General features: G+C 44.7%; 1 long non-coding RNA gene across 1 annotated transcript; it reads right to left on the bottom strand.

Annotated features, from left to right (window-relative positions):
* Positions 1-1,703: 1,703 nt before the first annotated feature.
* Positions 1,704-9,118, bottom strand: LOC140213101 (uncharacterized). The gene is made up of 4 exons (XR_011890021.1): positions 8,471-9,118; positions 7,376-7,480; positions 4,561-4,705; positions 1,704-1,813 (listed from the first exon to the last, which is right to left on the bottom strand). It is a non-coding gene; the product is annotated as an uncharacterized lncRNA (long non-coding RNA).
* Positions 9,119-18,672: the final 9,554 nt, after the last annotated feature.

Here is an 18,672-nt window from a genome sequence, read left to right as displayed (position 1 = left end):
TATATATATATGTATATATATGTGTGTGTGTGTGTGTGTGTGTGTGTATGTACGGAATCTTAGAATTTGCCGCCTGTAACAATTCGCCCCCATCCCATTCGATGATCTCTTTTTTGAAGCCAAACGTTATTAATCTTTCCTTTATTTACCTAATCTGTTGATGGGCATTTCGTAATGTTTTCCCGATTTCTTTCATGCCGCGTTTATTTGTGCAATTTATGAATTCTATAGTTGTATAATTCCTCCCGCAATACCCTCAGAGAGGGATACAGTATGTAAAAAATAAATAAGTAAATAAAAAGACCGCAGCGACAGACACACTCTGAAATCATTTCACATATATCCAAACTACGGATGGAAAGCTTTATAACCGGCAAAACGGCAGCGCGTGCCCCATGGCACAGGCAGAGCACTCTGGAGGAAAACTCGTGCACTCTCCTAGTTTCTAGCATGTCCTCCGAGATCCGCCAGCGCGCGCTGACTTTCCCAGGCCGTTTCACAGGCTGCGCTTCCCAGCAGTTCGCGCGTAGTTGGCTCTAGTTCCACTGCGAGCCGCCAAGCGCGCTGTCCACAGCAGCGTCGCGCCCCTGCTTCTTGCTGGTTGAAATTGCATCCGCGTTGCAAATACAAAATTTGCGCGCACAATTCACACAGGTATTGTGTCGCGCACATACTGAGCACACAGTCCACACAGATACTGAGCTTGTTGCGGAAACCACAGTAACTTATTGCACAAAAGAAAAGCGTTACAGCACCGTCTTCATTTTTTATTTTTTTTTTTTGAACGAGCGTATTGGTTTTGCCAAGCGAATATTATATGCACGAAAATCACAGATATCGAGTAGACGTCTACTAAAAAATCCTATTTGTTTTCAAACGGGTTTCATCAAATAGGGTTATGGAACGGGACCCCGTTTGATCCTGTTCAGTCCTGACCTGTTTAAATCCCGTTTATTCCTGTTTAAACCTGACCCGTTTAAATCCTGTTTAAACCTGACCCGTTTAAATCCTGTTTGATCCTGACCCGTTTAAATCCTGTTTAATCCTGACCCGTTTAATCCCGTCCTATCTAACCCAGACCTGTTTGCCCCTGTTCAGACCTATATTTTGCTGCATTCATACCTGGTCCTTTCAGAATGGATTGATGTTGCTTAATATAATTTACTCTTAAACCTATTTTGTACATTTGTGTATTTGCGATCAGCATTGAAGAGAAGTAGATCTGCATTATGTTTGCAACAAGAATGCCACTTTCACATGTAGGTTTGCCTGGTACATTGCTTGATACGAAGATAAACACAATTTTCGGCATAAATTGATTAGCACTACCAACACTGATGTGATACATCATGAACAAGTTTTGTATGACCCACGAGTACGTTCTCTATGTATGACCTACAAGAAAATGCACCCTGAAGAAGACTGTACCTCATTTTCATATTTACTACTAGTATGCAAATGTAATTCTTGCAGATTTAGTATTTGTTCGATTACTTGTACTCGTTTTAATGCAGTGCTTTTTGTTGTAATGGTTTGTTCACAAATCCACAGTAAAGCGTAATTTTGGGGTGAAAAATGTCAGGCAAAGTATTGGCATGTACTTGTAAGTGAAAAAGACAAGTATACTTTACGTAGGTATTTCTGTACACCAACTTGAGCTTTCATTAAGCCTGAAGTCATCCGGCTTAAAAAAAAGCATGTCATAAATGTCCCAAGCACTGTTTATTGGACCTTCTAACGGTATTTCGATGCATCCAGTCTGCCGAGAGAAGACCGCTGGAGTGGGTTGCTTGGGTGAGAGCGAGCAGGGCACCTGAAAAAGTAAAGCCAATAATTTATCTTGACTCATGCAACAGGTTGGCACATAGGCAAATTCGCCTATGTTCCCACAGATAAGAAAGGTTCAGCATTCCGGTCATAGGAGATAATGAATAAATCTTATTGAAAAATATGTGGTTTCATGCAATGCCTATGTTTCAAGGGAACATGGAGTACTGTGGGAGAATAAGCTGTCATAATTAGCAGGCGATTGAAGCAAGTGTTATAGGAAAAAGACGGACACATCGTTTGATTAGCAATAATTACTAGTATTGAAGCAACAGAATACAAACATGAAATACCTTTAAAAACAACACCGACAGGTTGAGATAATAAATTATTCAGAAACTAAACCCTTCTGCCAGCGAAATACCGTAGTGTACTGGCTTTGACATTGCGCTGCTCAGGCAGAGGGCGTGGGATTGAATCCCGGCCACAATGGCTGCATTTAGATGGCACGGAAATGCCAAAACCCCTATGTAAGGTCTATTGGGTACACGTTAAAGGAGACTAGGGATCCCGCCAACTTGAAGTTATAAAAACCGGGGTAAATTTCGAGATAAGCAAACTCACAAAAGTAGAAGGCCCTGGCCATGCGAAGACCATATAAAGCCTTTTAAGGTAGGTGCCAGCAGCCGCAAAATTTCTTGCAAAAGCGAAATATAGCAGAAGCGGTATTTTTCCGTAGATCACTTTTGCAAGGTAGTTTACAACTTGACACCCGACATGTTGGGCATCTACGGGCAACAGCAATTCTTGCACAGATCATAGCAAACACTGTTGCACCTAGGTATACATAGACACATAGGTATAGGTACAGTCGCCGACTGATTTTCCGGACTCCGAAAATTCGGACTTGATTACTCGGTCTGCTTCACGGCACCGCCATTCTCCCCATGGACCATAATGTATAACAACTTCCGAAAGTTCGGTCGCCTTGCAGCCTCTCGTCTGATTTTTCGGACACTCCTTGAGCCAACTTGATCGAGAGCACCATGCACCGACTCTGACCGTTGCATGGTTCTACTTGCTGAACGACATTTTTGTTTTGAACGGAGCCTCCTTGCTGCCCCACGAAGTGGCGCTACTGCAAATCCCTGCTCATCATCATCGTCTCTGCCTGGTTTGTAGCTACAGCAGTTCCGGTCTCAGCTTAGTATGCCATGTCAAGACAGTCCAGCAGCTGATTTGTTTGTTTCTTCGTGCACGACGCTGCGAGTAGGCCAGGTTTTTTGTTTGTGCAACTGATGTCGGCGTGACGATGTTTGATGAAGCAAGATGGGCCAATTCATTCCACTAATATCTAGAATAGCTACCTGTAAGCACCACCTACCTTTCAACAACATTTGCAAAGCAAAAAACCTCATCCTGAAAAGTCTGCACATGACGACATCGGTAGCATCATCAGCGTGGGGCCTCAAGATAATTCGGCAAGCCAAGAAATTACTGACAGCACGAGTGCAAGCATGCCAACAGGAAATCAGTGGCTGAATAATGCACCTTCTACCAATTGGTAGACAGTGCATTCTCGCAAAGCCCTAACTATAGCAGATCATTGTTCAGGAGTTCCCGAATGCACAACTCTATGCCATTTTCACACAGACTCTAGGGAAGCACCTCTGCACAGTTGCAAGAAAAAAAGCTAGATGCCCCAAGAGAAATGAGCCCACTCAAGCCATGGAAGTTGTGTTTACCTTGTCTTCCTACAACTACTCAAAACCTAGGACTGCTGTTTTGCACAAGGGAACAAACGTCAACATTGGTGCCTCGCCCAACACAAGTGGTCTGCGCTGTAGAAGGTGCCATAAGTCAGCCCACAGATGAGGCCCACACCAGTGCTGTCAGTGTGCTGTACAAATTACAGAAGCACAGCCTACAAGCTTGTCTGCCTTAGTGTGATCGCACCAATGAACGAAAACTAACGAATCAAGTTTGTTTCGTGCCGAGAACAGTTGCCTCATGCTGGCTTGGTTTGTTGTGTAGGCATGTAAATAATGAAAAGGCCTGCATCACTATCTCTGAAAAAAAAATCATGTAACAAAGCACGTACAGTACACAGGTGCAGTGTCTATCACATACCATTTCGTGCAGTAGAGGCTACATCGGATAAACCGGCCAATGTATAAATGACTGGCAGCGTGACCAAGCAAACTTGATGCATGGGTCAGTTATCAGTGGTAGTGCACTGCTCTCGGCGCACATGCACCTATGTTTGAAAGCTGCTTGATCGTGACAAAATATAAAGACAAAAGCGCTGGAGAGATATCTGAGGCTTTTCTTATATGTATGACGAGGAACCTAGCGCTAGCTCCCCATGCAGAGAATTACTAGACAGTGAGACTGCTTCTTATCATTGTAAAACAAGTGTCACGCTCACCATGTTTCTGTGCGAACAGCATGTATTCAGATCTATTCTCCCCTTTCACCTTTTGCACAATATCACTGTGCGAGCAATAATACTGAACTGTTAGTAGCACTCTGTCCTGTTGCCTCCTTTCTTTCCTTGTGAATTGTGTGCTAAATAAGGCTTTTTTTGGTGAAAGAGTGCTAGTTTAACGCATAAACTAGCGCCATGGCACTTTGCAATAAAGGACTGTTATAATTCTCTAAAAATTTGTCCATGCAGAACAGTGTCAAAAGAACACCTTAAAGAAAGAACATGAGTGTATCTATCATAAAGACCAATCCTTGTCTTTTTTCCTTAACATAATTTTCAATACCGATATTGAAGTACAAGCTCACCATATTATATCACCTTGTCAATGAAGCAAGGCACAATGGTGCCCAACTGTCGCGGGACCAACTTGGATGTGGAGATCAGCGCAGATCAGCAACATAGCATGGTCTGCTTACACTTCTTCTCCAGGTCCAGCCATACCTACAGCAGCTATAAAACAAGTGAGCTTAGAATCACAAGCGAAACAATATAAAAAGTGACACTGAACAAAGCAACTTTCGTTAAGCATAAATAGGATCGAAATGCTGAGATTATGCCCATAAGTAACTTCACTTTGAGCAACAAAGCATCCAATTTAAGAAAGATTATATGTATCAGCTATCTATGTGAGAAAGATTAATCGAACGCCCTCTATTTGCCATACCCCTCCCCTTATGCATGGATGTCTCCCTGACTGAGTGAGCTGATCCCAGGTATAGTGTAATTAAAGGTTGTCACTTGGTGGGCCAATCCCGATACCATTGCATGACTTGTACAATAATTTTAATGTGTTGTAATGCTGGCCATCCTGCAGGCACTGCAACATTATAGCACCCATAAGGCTAATGGTATTACCTGATAAGGTTAACTAATAGGTGTCCCCAGAAGCATAACTCGGCATGTATACTCGGAGGCCATTATTATAAGAGAAGCAATGGCAGAGGTGAAGCTTTATCCTGTGCCATATGCAAAATGGCCGAGCACGCCCAGATTCTGGTTACATTCTCACTTGTCACCACTGCAACAGGCTGACTGACATGCGTAACCAGCAGTTTGTAGGACCACATTTTCATACCCTGCAATTTGTTTTACATCTGAAGAGATCAGCCTCAAGCTCCATGATGCGCTGCACTCAAGAAGCATTATAAACTGGCAACATTTAAATGCTATGCTGCATGGTTTGTTGCATGCTTTAGGAATTTACTTATTTATTATACACATAGCTCATAGGCTCCAGTTGGAGTATTGCATGAGGTGGCAAGAAAACAAATTCTGAACAAGGAGAACATTCAACAAAACAAGTCAGACCAAAGAAGAAAAAATAACATACTTTCCTAATGGGACTACGTATCTGGCAGCTAGCTTCTAAAAAAGACAATTAGGAATCTTTTACAACTGGTAGCGCTTTAGGGGATGGAATGTAGAATTCCAAGCTTCATACACTTTTAAGCCACCTTTCGTGGCTTTTTGTTTTGAACTCCTATTCTCTGTACTATTATATAAATGAATACCCCCTCCAAAATAAAACAAAGAAAAACATGTAATGCACAGTAATGTAACACAATAATGTAATGCACAACAGTGAATACTTAGAAAAATGTAATTAAGAACATGGAGTCTATGTGGGCACAGATGTTAGAAGTCTACATGAAAGCATAATAATAAAGGTGGGCAAAGCATTTATGCTTTTGTCGGGCAAGCTGCAGCAAGACATACAGGTAAAGCATGCCTCACAACACAGTCCCTAAAAATATCTGTCACAATACAGTGAGTAGGTATATCATGCATATCTACAATAGCTCCTAATTATATTTAACTCAGAGGGGGCTACCTATGTAACTTGATCAAACTGAAGGTGGGCCAAATTCTAAATATACGATTCAAGTAGACAGAAAATGGACGTTATGAAAATGCATCTACAGCAAAAGTGTTGTACATTATTGTTGTACATTATGTCATACCTGCCAACCTGTGAACATAATATTTTGTAAAAATGCTGCAGACACTAAATTCTTTGTTGGGGACATAGCACACATTATTTTAAAGCTTGCTCTCAGCACCCCCATTGTTGCATACACACACACATTATTAATAAAGGGAAAATCGCACATCTACCCGCTCGTAGCAATTGCTACAAAAGAAACCCGTACGGATTCCTCGAAAGGAAAGCCTCACAATTGAAAAAAAGAAACCGTCCAGGTCTGGGACTCAAACCCGGGACCACCGCCTTTCCGGGACAGCCGCTTTACCATCTAAGATAACCAGGCGGCTAGCAGATGGCCGGGCCAAGTCGAATTTGTCGACAACATGAAGCAAAGGCAAGGGTCTGACGTAATAGTTCTGCGGAAATGCGCAAGGTGTAGAGAAGTAATTAATAAAGGAGAAAAAAATATTATGTCAAACCCTTGCTTTTGCTTCGCGTTGTCAAGTAATTCGACTTCGCCCTGCCATGTGCTAGCCAGCTGGTTATCTCAGATGGTAGAGTGGCTGCCTCGGAAAGGCGGTAGTCCCGGGTTCGAGTCCCAGACCAAGACGAATTTTTCTTCAACTGTGCGGCTTTCCTTTTGAGGAACACATACAGGTTTCCTTTGTTGCAAATGGTACGAGCGGGTGGATGTCTGATTTTCCCTTTATTAATTACTTCTCTCCACCTCGTGTGTTTGCGCAGAACTATTACGTCACACACACATTATCAACCATTATTTAACTTGTCGTGCAGCACGAAAAGCAGCAGCGAACTTGAAACCAGTAACTAACAACATTTTTTTTTAGATTACAGAGCTTTACGCTGCTTCAGGAATTTATCTGACTAAACTTCCTAAAAGCACGTGCCCCTCTGATGTTCTCGTTAGAGATATTGCATCGCTAATAATAAAGCAGTACAAGTACCATTATAATTAATTTTTTACATGCATTTTAACAATGTCATACCGTCAATCTCTCAACAGCTTTAAAACATCTTAACCAACACAACTTCATTGTCTTTCTAAAATGACATTAATAAAATTGTAAAATGAGCCCACATTTGTAAACCCACGAAAAATTCAGGAGTTTCCAAACATGGATGATACCAACAAAATCTGCAGCTCTTGTAAGTGGCAGCAACTGCTTTGCACACACCTTGTCACAGCATGCACATCAGGTACTTTTCCGTGCTGTTGAGGCTGCAGAAGTGCCGCAGGTGCATATGTGGAGGTGCCTCTGGTTCACAAAATCTTGCCATCCCTAAACAATAATAAATACTTATTTATTGTAATCCCTGCTGAAACTGCAAACTTGTAATATAAAAAGATCACGTCATATTTTGAAAAAAGTCTCATACAACCAGTTACATGAAGCTGCAACTGGTTGTGCAAATATCTGATTGTAACATCACAGGCGGTTAAATAACACGTAAATCGAACTGTAGAGAACATGAATCTACTATGAAAAGGTTCACACAAACGTACAGCTGTATAACGTGAAATGTGAATTGTACTATCAAAAAATTCCTTAGGACATGAAAAGCGTTCCAAAACCTAACTTGTCTATGCGGCGCAACAAAGCACTGCTCCCAAAGGACGATGCGCTTAAAATTGCAACAGACCACCTCATTTCTGGAGAGACAATACAGAAAAGAGAAAGATTTTTCGATTAAAAAGAAACATTGCTTATGTAATTTCGGCTTCTCTGCTAGATCGGAATCCTTTACAAGAACACGAAAACACACAGGACACTAATACACGTCATCTGACGACACACTATAAACAGAAGAATTTCCATACAAGCTAAAAATCTGGCCATGCGTCGACGAAGAAATCGGGTGCTATCTCGCGCAGCTGTTAGCTGTGACGACGACACATCGACGTACTACTTCTAGACATGACTATACCATTTCTTAATGAAAAATTATGTACACAAACAGTAACTTTCTTTGCTTGAATTTTTGTGTCCATTTAGATCAAAGAACCACCCGCGCTAGCGTGCTTCATAGGTGAAAGTAAATAAACCACAGATAGAGCTGTTGGTAACATGAATACGTTTTAGGGCAATTTCCATGGAACTTTTTGCTAAATGTGCACTGCGACATGAAGAACAACCATTTGAAAAGCACATTTATAATTCTTGCTGCTTTACAAATCCGAATCCGGTTGTTGTACGGATCTTGCGATACGTACAACAACGCACACTTCACGAACCATAGACAGGAAGAATGCGCGCAAGCGCCGGACTTACCTTTCTAGGCGTACTCGGAAAACGCTCCTTTTAGCGTCACAGGTGCCGCGGCATCGACTGCACCAACGGTCCTTCCGGCGCACACACTGTTGAATTGCGGATCAACTACAGGACGTAAGAGCACAACTTTCACCAAATTCTTCCGTACAGCGCGATACGATGCGACAGTGCCAGAGGAGGAGATCCTGTTCATGAGCCCGGAACAAAGGAAGCGCGAAGGGTCATATCTTCGACATCGGCGCACCACACGAAGGATACTGCGGGCTACATTACGCGGTCCCAGGGGTTTTGTGATTCTCAATGCATACAAAATGCACCACAATTTCTCTCGGCACAGCGTACACACGATTAAACAACTACATCGGACGGCGTCAATGCAGCAAGCACTCACATGTGGCGACAACTGAGGACGGCAAAATAATATCACCTGTAACTTTACCGGCGCTACCTGTGCTGCCATCTGTAGGCCGCCACCGAAAGCGACCGTGCTTTCGGTGATCTCATGGATGGTGACGGCGTTGTATTTCGATGTTATGCGAGTCGTACAGCGTCTTGTACGACGTGTTTCAGCAACGTTGCTTTTAATAGAGAGGACAGCAATCTGCGTATACGCCGTATAGACGTCTCACCCAATTGAAAAACACAACAGCAAATTTTCAGTCTGTTGTATTTTGGGACGTTGTGACTGTCGTTCTGTTCTCTGTAGTGTGACGCCCTGTAGTCGAAAATTCTGTAGTTCCTGATCAATATTTGATTAAAAATTGACAGAGGTCATTTTAAGGTTATGTATAGTTATTAATACGAAATGAAATAAAAAAATAAAAGTACAAAAAAAATGCCCTTTGCCTAGGATTCAAACTCCGGACCTGACGGTTCCGAGACAAGCGTCTTACCACTGCACCACGCCGAACATCGCTGCTGGAGTATGTTGAAGCTATGTCAAGAGTGTAAATTGCTGTCTGGGTTGCTGTTTACATTTGCATTTTTAAAAGCCACGATGCGCTTTCACTTCACCGCGTCAACTGCCGCATCTCTAGATGAGCAAAAGTGTTGTTACCATCGACAGGTACATCGTGGAGTGCTAGACCATCGATTTTGCTGTAACGATATCCATATTTCATACGAAATTCAGAAACAGACAACGGTGACCGGGGACACTGAGGGTTGTTACTGCTAATTTCGACAGTTGTCTCTTGCTCTTTACACTTTTGAGCTCGCATATAATTCGTGTGTTCAATACAATATAGCTACATAAACACTCGTGGGTGAGTCTTCATCTCGACAGAATACTGGCTTCTCACGGCAGCGCTGTACCAGATTAATGAGACCCGAGCGAGACAGCTTTTCACGCAACTTTGTGGAACAATCCAAAACTTCTTTCCCGCTTCGCATATGCTTGTGCAATATTTCTGGGAAATTAACTAATGTGTCAGTGTAACCGCACATGTAAGTCCACAGGCCTGTGTGCCCCATCTTACCAAATAAAACAAAGCGGATACGCAGCCATTCCCGCAGATGGTATGATTTTGATCAGCGGGCGATTTTGAGGAGGCCGGTAGGGCGTTGCTGGTGCCACGTCGTCACGGCACAATTATAACAATTGGCAACGTCGACTTTAATGCCGGTGTCGGTGCTATCAGTACTGCCGGCTCCAAAGAAGCACGATTGAATACCGCGCAAGAAAAAAAGTACAGTGTACACCACCGATGCGAAGCTGACATTTTAAAGGGCCGCGACGGAAAGTGCTTCTGTTGCGACTTCAGAACTCTTGGCCGTCGCGACCGAATGTTTCTGTTGCGACGTCAGAATCGCTGTCGTAACGGCAGAAATGTCTGTCGCAACTTCAGAAACGTTAGGAACTTCTGTCGTACAACAGAAATTGCTGTAGTTGCAGCAGGAATTCCTGTGTCTTTTTCAACTGGGCAGGACCGGGAATCGGTTTGAAATTCGCAGCTAGCATATCGCAGTTTGGTCTGTGAATGTTCCGAGGTGGTCACGCAATTTCTGTAGAGCTTGATAATGGCCCCAATTTAGCACTAGGGGCTAAATTGTCAGGATGTCGAACAATAAAAAGTTCCTCCCCAGTTCTATTCAAGCATTAAACTCGTATGCATGATACCATCCAGTATGGTTGCCACAAAGCTCCAGAATAAACCAGCTTTTGTGCCAAACAGGCGACCCTATATGGTGACACTGTGTCCAGTATAAGCCAGTTTAGTTGCAAACAGGGCCCCTGTTAAGACCCATTTCTGCTTGAACTGGTCGTGCCTATACCTGCTTGCATGCCAAACGGGACCCCGCTCAGCCCTGTTCATGTGTGAACTGGTCCAGTTTATACCTGTTTGCATGCCAAACGGGACCCCGTTCAGACCTGTTCGTGTGTAAACTGGTCCAGTTTATACCTGTTTGCATGCCAAACGGGACCCCGTTCAAACCTGTTCGTGTGTAAACTGGTCCTGTTTATACCTGTTTGTTGCTAAACAGGTCCCTGTTAAAACCAGTTTAAACCTGTATAACCCAGTTTGAATTTAAATAGGATTTTCCAATAGGGACGCGATGCATGGACATTGTGAAATTAACCGCAGTGAATCCTTTCTCAAAAATCTTTTTAGGACGCGGTCCTTTTTTTTTTTTTGCTTCTGTTCTGTTTTAAGGAACGTCCCGGGCAAGGTGTCAGTTTTTCCATACGCCAGCAAATTAGAAAAATGCTGTGTTAATATTATTTATGGGAATTAACTTCGTAGATATGCACAGTGAATTCTCGCAGAAATTTTTTACAATGGCGGTACTGTCTTTCTTTCTTTCTTTGTTGAAGTTGCTTCAAATCCGACACATAACGCGTTGTTCAAAGACGGATTTATTAACAGCGAATTCTTGCGCAACAAATGTTTGTTTGCGCTGGTGTTTTCTTTTCCTATGTTTAAGGAGCGTTCTGGTTTCGGTAAATTTATTTCGATATACCGAAACTGTACTCTGACCTAAGCAAAAGTGAAAAAGAAAGAAATGCCACCACTAATAATAACAACAGTGCATACTTGCCTTACAACAAACAAGCAGAAAGAACCATTTTTTCTGGGAAAGCGAGGGCCACCGCTCCGACAACGCTCGTTTCTGTGTGAAGATTCTTTAACCGGTAGCATGTAGGCCAGTTATAAAGTTCCAAGTCACGCATTCGAAGTTGCGCGTTACGCGAACGGGACAGGGCGCCCTGTCCCGTTCTCTTCTCTTATGTGTGTCCGTTTATTTGGCGTCTGCATGTTTTATGAGAAACGTTACCGGTCATTCGTTCCCTGTTTTCCCACAAAAGAGGTAATAACGAGAGAAGGTTATATGTTTATGGCTCTAGCTATTCACAGCTATAAAAGACTAAAAGGGAGAACCAAAAATTGCGAGGACAACTAGGCACTTCTTATGAGTTGTGGATGGGAAAGCATTAATGTCCGATTGAATGGCGCTGAGCGGTCCTTCGAGTTTTGCGCTGCGAGTAATGTACCATAGCGTTACGTGCCGCCAGCGCCAGCAAGCAGCAGCCTGCGATGTCTGCGCCGCATGCCGCCGACGCGGCAATGCCCTTTCCCCTCACGCAACACCTGGCGCGTTATCGCGGTAGTAAACGTTAAAGCCCCTTAAACTTCGTAAAGTACTGTCACGCTTTGAAGAATGCCGCCTCCTCCTCGCGCGCCCTTGCCTAGGCCGATGCCGCGTCGCTATTGGCCTAATCGCATCACGTGGGCCCTCGCGCCGTGCATCAGCGCCATTTTTGCTCGAGAAGCGTCTGCGGAGTGGCTAGGAGCGCATGTTGGCGCTGTTGCTACTCTCGAGCAGCGTAGGCGGCGCCACTGTCGAGGAGGGAGCGTGAAAGAAAGTAGAAACGAGGAGGGGTGCAGGCGAAGGAGGAGAGTGTCACTACTTTAGAAGTTTGAGGGACTTTAGCAGATGTACCCTTTCGCCCGCTCTGCCAACGTCTTGCCCCGTCGAGGGGTGCTCGTTCCGGAAGTGGGAGCGAGGGTGACGTGGCGTCGCGGCGACGCCTTCTCCCCTCACCCAACGCCTGACGCGCCAGCGCTGCAGCGGGTGTTCCCTTTCGCCCGCTTTGCTCCGTCGAGGCCCAGCTCGTGACGTGTCGTCGCAGCCAATCGCAATGCAAGTTTATTTATAAATACTGTTTATTTAGATGCAGTTTCGCTGCTACAGATGACAGACGCAGGCATTTTCGCATGATGCCGACTGGACGCATTCGCAACAAAAGGTTGAAAAGAAATGGAATCTTATCAAGTTGATCGGTATTGGCCGGTTAAGAATAAAATTAACAAATCGGAAACGAAATAAATCGCTAATAATTGACGTACTGCCGGAAAGTGAGACAGAAAATAAAGTGATGACACATAAGATACCGCAATAAATATAAGACAAGATCTACAATAAAGCTTAGCTTAAAAGATACGAACTAATTACCTAAAAATCAATAAAACACAAGCTGTCACAAAAGCAGTGATCGGGGTGGGGGATAAGATTAGCTTTGTAATTTATAATCAGGTTTCCTTCTCGTTTGTTCTATTTTTGAAAAGCCAAAAATCCTGCCTCCTGTTAATTCCAGTTTACGGCGAAAATTTAGCTCACTGGAATGACGACGTCTGCGCCCCCGCGAAGAATTCGTCCCGTTTTGGTCAACTCTACTTTTTAGAAGAGCCACAGCCCACCCACTTTTCGTACTGAGCCACCAAACACTTGTGGAGAAAAAGTTTAGTTGTACTGTCAAGCCGAGTCCCGTTGCTCGTGTCAGCTGCAGTCCTTATTTACCATCTACGTCAAATTACGTCTGACCGCCGGAATAATGAAGTTAAGTGCAATATACTATCGTCCAAAGTAACAATATACGCTTCTGTATTTTGCCGTAAAGCAGCAAGAAGCACTGCAAGCCGTTTTACAGCGGAGCTGTTATGCGCTTGCTTCCAGCCGATCTCTGCATGCGTAAACCGAGCGCGTAGACGAAAAACGCCGTAGCCTCGACACAAAGCAAAACCCAATCGCAAGTGTACCCTCTCTACTCACCACCTGTGCGCAGTGCTTAGATGGGGCTATAATGAAGTCTGACATCAAATGAAATAATAATAAACAAAATAAAATTACAATGACAAACTGAAAATAGCCAGTGGGTGTGTCCTTTGGCTGGTGACGTCACGCACTGGACAGGCACGTTATCTCAGTTACGTTCCGGCTGCGTAATGGGTAGGACGCGTATTGTGCGGACCGTGGAAGAACAGCATGCGTACCAAGAACTCCCAGGCACATCGTTTTTCCTTCCCATGTGCCGCTGATCCATAAATCCTTCTTCCATGTGGCTTTCACCCTTTACCACTTCTTACCTCACCTAATTATCATGCCTACGCCTCCGCCTGCCCTTGACCCAGTCATCCTGTTGCAACGCTCCCGTACGAATTGTCAATAACAAGCGGTTGCTCCAAATCTCGTAGATGTCTTTCGGTCAACGCTTGCACGCTAACAGCTTCGTCATTCAGCTGCGTTTGAATTTGCATCCACTTATCCTGCTTGCGACCACCCGGCATGTCTATGTAATGAAGTTTACCATTTCTATGCCTATCCTTCGCGCACATTTTCTGAACTCCGTTCGCTTTAATTTTGCTCCTTGCTGCGTCGCTACATTCGATGCCTTCCCTATTGCCTGGTGCCAGCCTAAAGAAGCTACTGCCCGTGCCCCGGATCGACGTCCAAACGGTGTTGCTACATTCTCGCTGAAGCGTGTACCGTGACGAACAAACGTTCATCGTCCCGCATATGCCTCGGCGGCCAGCGCCACTGCGTCCGGAGAGAGAACTTCGCGACTACGCGCTCTCCGTACGAAAGGGACGGCCTGAGAAAGACAGCACGCAGCGCCCAATCTCGGAGGCCATATATTTAAGATAGGCTCCGACATTGCGCGGCGCGCAGTCCGATATTCGAGACCTTGCTGCTAGAGCGGATACAGTTCGCGTTCGCGCATCAAGCTGCTGCCGTTATTACAACGCAGCGTTCGGAAACATGGGCCCCGTGTTTGTTCATAGTGGTATTCGCGGCTCCATGCGCACGCGCCTTTATTTCCGCTTTTGTTAGTAATGCGTAGCAGAATACAAGCGAGCTCAATTAAAGTAGAGTGGAGTTGATTTTAATAAAGCTCCTAAATTCGGGAGCGCGCCAGCCACTCGCCAGAGCGCTCTGCCTGTAGCGAGGAGAACGGGTTCCTGCGTGATTCCCGGGTACCATACCGGATATTGTCAAATGAAGCAATTGCCAAATTCGGCAACATGCCGGAATTTGGCAATATCCAGAATGGAACCCCTGGTCGAAAAGCTTGTGGTTGTGAGGTTAGCTTAACTTGCGCCAATATGGCTACGGTTGAAGGTTCGTTCTCGGAATATGTTGGGGCTGGCTACTTAGCTACTTTTTCGGCAACCTTAAAACCAGCATTCTCTAACGACAACTACGAACAAACAAGCCCAGCTATTATACTCGAATGGTGTAATTTGCTGCACTACGTCTTTGTGGCACACCTAACGAGGAACGACCACCGCCATCACGTGTATCTGTTCGGAAGAAAAAATAGAGTGGAACCTTCGCCATTCTTTAAAACTGATGGTAGCGCTAAAAGGACGGACACAAGATGAAAAGACGACACGACGACGAGGAAACGCTCAGTTTTAAAGAATGCATCACCAACTAGCCCAGCACCAAGTTTTATTGAAACCTTCGCCATATTGAGGCATACTGAGGATCAAGTTCGGACTGGGGAATCAGAATCCTTACCTGTTCGAGATTTGTTGTTCTTCCAAAAATAATGACTTAAATGAGCACAACTGCTACTTATCGTATAACGCTAGTACCAGCGAATTTCTCACGTCCACAAGTCTAGCTTTCTATAGTAATTTGTCAATGGATTCCTGTGCGTTAACTCTACTTTTTAGGCAATATGAGATGAGCGGAGTTTTTATCCCTGGATAATTTCTTTCTGGTAATTTTTCTTCTAACATATCGACGTCATCACGTGCCTTTCCTCAATTTCACGCATGACCACGGTGAGCGGCAGCTTACGTCTCCTCTGTAATGAAACTGATGTTGTCACCTTGCACATTTGTGAGCAATCAACAGCAATCAATTCCCTCCCTCAAGAGAAAAGTGTATAATAGCTGTGTCTTACCAGTACTCACCTACGGGGCAGAAACCTGGAGGCTTACGAAAAGGGTTCTACTTAAATTGAGGACGACGCAACGAGCTATGGAAAGAAGAATGATGGGTGTAACGTTGAGGGATAAGAAAAGAGCAGATTGGGTGAGGGAACAAACGCAAGTTAATGACATCTTAGTTGAGATCAAGAAAAAGAAATTGGCATGGGCAGGACATGTAATGCGGAGGGAAGATAACCGATGGTCATTCAGGGTTACGGACTGGATTCCAAGGGAAGGGAAGCGTAGCACGGGGCGGCAGAAAGTTAGGTGGGCAGATGAGACTAAGAAGTTTGCAGGGACGACATGGCCACAATTAGTACATGACCGGGGTTGTTGGAGAAGTATGGGAGAGGCCTTTGCCCTGCAGTGGGCGTAACCAGGCTGCTGCTGCTGCTGCTGCTGCTGATGATGATGATGATGATGATGATGATGATGATGATGATGATGAATAGTAAAAAAGACGTTCCATAGACCCATGCAGAAGGTGCTCCTGTTATGTTGATTCTTTTGGTTACGTGCTGCAGCTAAGGAGAACGAGCATAAAGTCGTAAGACATGCTAATAATAAATTTAGACGCACTAAAGGAAATGTTCCCCAACGAGAAGCTTCATTATACTTGGCCCCAGCAATGTTTTCCTCACCTGATTGCCCATGGCTGCAGCATAGCGACAGTTTCCGGGCACCTCTCGAGAATTCGGGGCTGCTTTTAATCTTTTTTATCTGGCAAACCCACGTGACTGTAGACCGAGCTGGTAAGAAACGTTCCTACTATCTTGTCCAGCCCACTTACTCTATGTTTCCGGTCAGAGGACTTCCCTGCGGCTGCGCTCATGCAAAACGGAACATCTACGTGTCATAAAGAGCACGTTGACCGCGTGGGGGCAGCCTGCTTCAATAAAAGTAAAAGTAATAAGAAGGAACAAGAAGCATGTGCTTGCTGCGGTAAAGCTATAGGGAAACTATGGAGCATGTTTTATTAGAATGTGAAGACGTCTACCCAGCGGTCCATTTAGGCCCCACTGGCCTCCTTGAAGCCCTTAGGTTCAGCGGGAGCAGTGGAAAAGTAAGCATGTCCGCAATAGGCATTAGTAAGAGGTGATTGTAGGATTGGTGGACGAAAAGTAGGGAAACGACAAAAAACGAAGACGTACAAAAGCACAGTTAGCAATAAGGGATCAGAAAATTTGAGTGTGGGAGTTCATAGTGTTTTTTTTATTTCTTTATTGTTTAACTTAGGTAGGACATTAGGCAGTATAATAGCCAGGGCTTGATGGCGCAACCCACCGCCCCGTTCTAAAGGGGACGCTCATAACATCCATCCCTCCAGTAGACTTACATACAGTAACATAAATAGATGGTTAACCAAAATTTCGACTCCGTTATTTCGCAAAAAAAAGGAAGAAGCGCGCTGGCACGTTGCATCAGCGCGGCGACATTCAATAGAGGCGCTCCAGTTACGGGCAGCAGTGACATTGCCATTCTACAACTGCTTGACGTGCGCAAAAACTTGTTTAAGACATGCACCCACTTCGCCTTGCTTCTGAGGAATTCGGTGGCTTATTGCCTGCGTAGCAAGTGCAAAAAATGCTTGGCTTACCTCATCATCTGGGAAGGGGAGCTTACGTAGAATGTATGGCTTGGTAAATCATGCAGCATTTTTCGTAGCCTCTGTAAGTATCGCAAATAGCTACCGACAGCAGATGTGAAAAGATGCTACTAACAGTAAGAGAACAGAAGAGACTCGTACTACGATTTCGCGCGAGCACGATGTAGTTGCAGCTTGTACCAAACGCTTCGGTGAGCGCACTGGCAGCCTGCTTTCAACGAACGGCGTAGGAAATGGAGCAATATTGGAAAATGGCGGTGAGGACCGCAGTGGCTGTGCTAGTAGGGTTGAGAGGGGATGGCATGACGCCTCCGGCAGAGCGATGACAATTAAAACGCCGCCCTTTGCCGTATCGAACAATGGCAGAAAGTCGGGGGGAAATGCAAGTAGGCGAAAAGGACGAAATACAACAAAATAACTTTAGGCTTTACACAAAACTTCTTACCATTAGTTCATAGCCCGCAGTGTTTGCTTAGTGGCTATGGTGTTGGGCTGTTAAGCACAAGGTCGCGGGATCGAATCCCGGCCACAGCGGCCGCATTTCGATTGGGGCGAAAGGCAGAAGCACCCGTGTACTTATATTTCGGTGCACGTTAAAGAACCCGAGATATTCAATATTATGAGGCGTGCCTCATAATCAAATCGTGGTTTCTGGCACGTAACACCTCATAATAATAAATATTAGATCATAATATAAGTTATCTGTATGTGGCAGCTAGAGCCAATTCTTTGCAGTTTACCTATTCATTAAAAGCTCCCGCAGAATTGGCAGTTGACACTATATCACCAAACCAAGACTAGTCCTCCCTGTCCTCCGCCTATTGTTTATACGCATACTGCAACGTAAGCGCCCAAGTGCAGAGAACCGAATGCCTTTTCAGTTCAACCGTTTCCTTCTACGTAGCTGCATGCTGTAGGACATTTTGTCGTTGGGCTAGTTACCGAAAAGAAAGCTATTGCAAACGTCACACACGTGTATGTACAGGAAGGTGAGCCAACGCTTGGACAAGTGGACTTGTCTTTCTCAAGGAGACATATCCTTTTCTGTGTGTGCACGTGGCACCCCTTCTCTAAGTGCATGTTGTGCACTTCCGAGAAGCACACACCGTTCAATAGAACTTCCCGCACGCGAGCCCTTTATTTGGCGCAGCAACATGGTCGGGTTCTCTTCAGAAAGGCCCTTAGTGTTTGTGACGTAAACGTAAAGAAGCTATAGCCGAATTTTAGCCACTGGCAGTACTCGCTAGCCGCAAGCAAAGCACCCATGCCTCAGCACTCGCGTCACCCACGATGGCCGATTTCGTGACTGTTCACGGCACTTAAAGCTGAATTAAACTATTCAGTACCATGGACAATCGTCATCGTGGCGCGCGACA

This window comes from Dermacentor andersoni, chromosome 9 (assembly GCF_023375885.2).
Source record: "Dermacentor andersoni chromosome 9, qqDerAnde1_hic_scaffold, whole genome shotgun sequence".
NCBI classification, from domain to species: Eukaryota; Metazoa; Arthropoda; class Arachnida; order Ixodida; family Ixodidae; genus Dermacentor; species Dermacentor andersoni.
Note: the sequence above shows the minus strand (reverse complement) of the source record. Positions and strands in the feature narration are given on the sequence as shown.